Raw genomic sequence first — 5784 nt, 5'->3', positions numbered from 1 at the left:
GTTTGAGTCCCAATGTTGAATGATAATGGTTATGGCATGTTGTACGCTTGCAAGTGGGGTTGGTATAACGATACCAATGGGATGTATTTAGTAAGTAATTGGACTAATAATTGTGTGTATGTGTTAAGAATGTTTTAAATGGTCCTTAAAGGGGTATGTGTAGCCGGGCCATGAAAGTAGGCTTTAAAGGAATAACAGAGAAAACCGCGCTAGCCGATATGGGTGTCTGTATGACCGGGAGGTTTGAGTCCCTGGAATGAATAAAGAAATGGGAGATTTGAGTCCCCCATATTATATATATTGGTGCTAATTCACTTTGATTATGTTGGGAGGTTTGAGTTCCCATAATGGCATATACAGATGTAGATATTCTCTGGTCGTGCGGCTACACACACTAGGGCCCTTCCAGCTAGGGGAGAGCTGGACCTATATAGACCATTGGTACCTTGATCTATGATGGTTATGATACATAGCTCAGGTTAATATTTTTAAAGTTCATGTTAAGCCTCGTTCCTTATCCCGACACGATATATATATATATATATATATATGTATATGTATGTATATATTCATGTAATTGCATAAGATGATTTGACTTGGTTTTGAATGATGACATTATTTTATTCCTCTATCCCTAAGTTACATGCTAGCGTTCTAACCGCTAACCATCTTTGGATGCTGTATTCTCCTGCGATACAGGGATTAAAGCTTCTTCTTCTTTTCCTGCGTAGTGACCAGGTATTTGAGTTAGCTCATGAGTTGACATAGAAGTCATGAGCTTCCATACTTCAGAAGGCCTTTATTTTAGGGTATTCATATTCCCTGTCTTAGACTTTGTTTAGATTCATTGACTTTGGTTGTATAGAGACTTTTTTGGACTATTATGGACTTTGGTGTAATATGGTGATGAATGGTTTAGACATTTATTGAGCTATTATTGGTATTATTTCACATATCTTGTTATATGTCCGTAATTTATTTGACATTTGATGTTGTTGTGTGACTAGGTTAGGTGAAAGGGGTGATCTTCGATCTATGTGGAACTTGAGATACCCATCATAGCTGTGCCCTCGTTTGGGTCATGAAAAAGTTAGTATCAGAGCCTAGGTTCATGGTTAATTGGGTGTCCACAAAGTCGTGTCAAGTAGAGTCTCTTTTATGATGTGAAATGCACCACACTGATAAGAGAGAGGCTATGAGGCATTTAGGAATGTTTCCCTTTCTTGTTATCTAAATTTGTGCTATAGAGTCTAAGATCTTAGATTCTTATGATTTTTGTTTGCTTGTCTTTTAAATCATGCCTCTAAGAAGATTTGATATTCCTACAAACTCTTCTGTCCCTTCTAGGGATAATTGGACAGAGCTCATCCAACTTTTAGAGTACAAACTAGTCAAGGGTTTCTGTATTTGATTGTACTCATATGGTTCAACCTGTCCCCACTAATCCTTCTCATAAGGGTGACACTCATACTCATTTGCCTCCTGGAGAGGTTACTAATGCTGAGTTTCATTACTCTATTACCCTGTTAACTTAGTTGGTGACATCTCAGTCACAATAATTGGGTTCTTCTAGTGTTGCTATGGGTTTATCTGAGGCCACTAGGGTTGGCCAATTCATGAGATTACAGCCTACGATATTTACTGGTACAAAGGTTCATGAGGATCCTCAAAGTTTCATTGGTGAAATGGAGATCTTCTGGGTTGTGCATGCTTCAGAGATTGAGGTTGTAGAGTTTGCTTCTACCAATTGAAAGATTTGGCATACTAGTGGTACGAAGAGTAGAAATAGTCGAGGGGGTTGAGGATGTTGGTTCTCCCTTGTGGGATGATTTTTCTAGAATATTTTTGGATTTTTTCTTTCCTTAGGAGTTTAAGGAGGCAAAAGTAAAGGAATTTATTAACTTAAAGCAAGGAAGGATAAAAATCAAGGAGTATGCCTTGAAATTCCATCAATTGTCCTGATATGCTCCTGAATTGGTATCTAATATGAGGGCTTGAATAAGAAAGTTTGCTTTGGGATTATCTCATAAGTTGATTCTTAAGAGTAAGGCTATCTTATTGATTAAGGACATAAACATCTCTAGATTGGTTGTGTATATGCAATAGGTCAAAGAGGAGAAAAAGAAATAAGCTGAGATAGGTGAGAGACAAAGTAAAAGATCTTAGTTTTTAGAGTAGAGTGGGGGCTAACAATAGGGTGGTAAGTGGCATATGAGGAAGAGATAGATAACTCCTAACTCTTATTCAACAGCTAGTGCACCCTACACGAAGACATCGAGAGATAGACATTTTCAGGGTGGTGATGCTTTAAGGGCACAGGGTGCCCAATCTTAGGCCAGTGGGTCACAATCAGCTCCATCCTATCCTTTTTGTAGATTTTTTGGTCAACATTATCATGGTAGTGTGAGAAGGGGTGGAACTGATGTTTTATATGTGGTCAGATTGGTCATATGCAGTGGGATTGTCCCTCTAGAGTTACTTTTAGGGCAAATAAGGTTCCTGTTACCTCTTCATCAGCTCTTGTACCAAAGGGTGATACTTTTGGCTCCAACACTTGTTAGAACCATCTTTATGCTCTCTCTACTTATTAGGAGTCCGAGGCATTTACAAATATTGTTACTGGTATACTGAAGCTCTTTTCCCATGATGTGTACTATTTACTTGTTCTGGGGTTCTCTCGCTCTTATGTGTCCCCATTTATGGCTATGTATTTTGATTTTTGTCTTGTGTGTCTATCAGACCCTTTTTCTAATTCTACCCAGTCAGAGACTCTATGGTTGTCAGAAGAGTTAATAAGGTATGTGTGGTATCTGTTGGTCGTAGAGAAACTCTGGTAGTCTTGATAGAGTTAGACATGGTTGATTTTGATGTTATTATGGGAATGGACTGGTTGCCCTCGTACTATGCTTTCTTACATTGTCGAACCCCTAAGGTTATGTTTAAATTCCCTAATGAGCCAATTGTTGAGTAGGAGGGTGGTTTCCTAGACCCTAAGGAAAGGTTTATATCTTATCTTTGAGCTTGAAAGTTAATTTCCAAAAGTTTTCTCTATAATCTAGTTTGGGTTAAAGATTCTAACCTGGAAGGTCCTTCTTTACATTCTGTCCCTGTGGTAAATGAGTTTCCTGAGGTCTTCCCTAATGACCTTCTTGGTATCCCACACAATAGAGAGATTGATTTTGGTATCGATCTTATTCCGGACACTCGTCCTATTTCTATTCCCCCATATAGAATAACTCTAGCTGAGTTGAAAGAGCTTAAGGAGAAACTAAGGACCTCTTAGATAAGGGTTTCATTCATTCTAGTGTGTCCCTGTGGGGTGCGCTGGTATTGTTCATACGTAAGAAGGATGGATCTTGTAAGACCCCGCAAAATTCCTAAGCTTAATTTAGTCCTTCAAGCCAGTCAAGGGGGTCCCAGACTTAGAAAATTCTAGTTAAGTTTCCAGACTTAGTTTACTTTTGGCCTTCGAAAATTGGCAATCTCATTTTGCAGTCTTATTGTCCTTTAATGGTCGGTATTCTTGCTAATTCATGATCAGGGAGGTCAATAGGTGTTCCCGGACAAGTTTCAGATTTTTCCAGACCTCGTTTAGACCATGTTTGGTGTCCCAAAATAGTGGACCAATGCGATCTTGGCGTGTCACGTCACCTATCGCGTTGGTTAACATTGTTGCAGGTCGCCAGAGCTAAAAGTACTGAGGCTTAGTGCAATCATGGCGCGATGCATCGAGTATCACATTGGTGCCATTGATGTGCCACGTCGCTTAACGCGTGAGTGCCTAGTTTTAGTTATTAAATAACCGCATCCTTAAGGGTAATTAGGTTATTTTCCTTGACCTTCAGACCTTATAAACATGAAATTTAGCCCTCTTTTGGCTAAATACATTCCTTATTCCACAATTGCTCAAGAACGAGAAACCCTAGGTGATCAATTTCAAGCCACGGATTCAAGCTTTCCTCCATCAATCTTTAATAAATCATCCACCTAGGTATGTAAAGTATTCATCCAAGGATCCCTTTCATCGTTGGAGTTCAATAAACCTTTTTTTTAAGCTTAAATAATGATGTTCATGTTGTGGATTGAAATTTTATCCATGTTGTTGATTTGTATGGTTTCCATGATGGAATCTTTATGTATTTCTTAATATTATGTTAGCATGTGGATTGAATTTCATGAAATTGAGTTAATTAAAGTAGCCAAGATGTAATTGTTTAGTGTTCATGCCCAAACAATAAGTATATGCATCCCATGTGTTTGATAAAATGCCTAAGTGAGTAGAATTGTGTTTTATGACCCTTTGTTGATCTAAATGATAAAATTAGGATACAACTCGATGTTCAAAATGACTCCTATGCTAAATCTATGTCTTATAGTTGTTTGATGGAATGCTCATGAGACTAGAATTGTGAAATTATTATATGTTTGAATGCATTCCTATCCATGTACAAGATTATGAATTTCAAGTGCTTAATGAAATCCCTTAATGATTGTATTATGAATTGTTGCCTATGGTTATGTATTCAAAGAAGTGTCATGTCTTGTTAGTATCATGCTATCGAGTCCTAGGGGTACTTGTACTAGACAATTTAGATGTGTGCCTAGAGCCAGCGTCAGTTTTCAATATACTCTGAGTCAAGCCATGATCCTTAGAATTCAGTCAGTCAGATGACTCAGGAAAACTCAGTAAATTTAGTATCAATCCAGTCCTTCATAGTACTCAATAATTCCTGTAATCTCATTCAGTTATCAGATCTCAGTAGTATTCCATCAATCAATGGAACTTAGTGAAATTAGTCCAGTTCATTTAGTAACACGATCAGTGACAGCTTAGTCAAGCCTAGTATGAACTAGGAAATCAGTTCAGTGTCTATTTAATTGCGAGTAGGATTCAACACTATGTTAACCCAGGGACGAGGGCTCACCTGTTAGCCAGTAGAGGGTGTGATCCTTAGAAGCAATACTTGAATTTCAGAACTACGTAGCCAACGTAAGTTGAGATGTAACCCTACGTGTCTAGGGATTATATATCTTATTTGAGTTTTCCTACTAGGAGGGGTTGACGGAAGAGCTCCCTGTCAAAGAGGGTTAACTCACAGCTTTTCTTTACCCATGTCACAGTACTGATACCCTTCCAGCTGGGGTTACAGGTTGGACCCATACCAGTTCAGATTTGGGGCATGTTAGTGATGATTACTTCCCACAGTCTTAGTCTTAGTCTCAGTAAAAGAACTCTGATAGTTCTTCAGATTCAGGACTGTCAGATATAATCACTCAGTTTAGTACAGAACTCAGCTAGTTCCATTAGAATCAGGACTATCAGACACAATCACTCAGTTAACAGTATATCAGTTATACAAAACTCATGTTATCAGTATTCAGACTCAGTAGTCAGTATTATCACGATCTCATACATAGTTACGTATTCATGCCTGTATTCTTACGTTCATGTTATTCAGTCAGTTAATATTGTTCATGCATATGAACCCTATGCATTCAGCCTACCTTACTTTGCATACCTGTACATTTAGACATACTGACACATACTTTTCTTCTGCGCTATGATGTTTTATACCATAGGTTCAGACGCTTAAGTTCTCAATCACACTTAGCTTCAGATTTAACCAATAGCAGTAGATTTACAGTGAGTCCTCATCATTCGAGGATAACATAATTATTTTATTACTTTATTATTTCAGTTTTAGTAGATAGAGTTAGATGGGGACATGTCCCATTAACTCCACAGTTTTCAAATAGTTTAGAGGCTTTCAGATTAGCATGTTC

This window comes from Capsicum annuum, chromosome 10 (genome assembly GCF_002878395.1).
Source record: "Capsicum annuum cultivar UCD-10X-F1 chromosome 10, UCD10Xv1.1, whole genome shotgun sequence".
In the NCBI taxonomy this organism is placed as follows: Eukaryota; Viridiplantae; Streptophyta; class Magnoliopsida; order Solanales; family Solanaceae; genus Capsicum; species Capsicum annuum.
Note: the sequence above shows the minus strand (reverse complement) of the source record.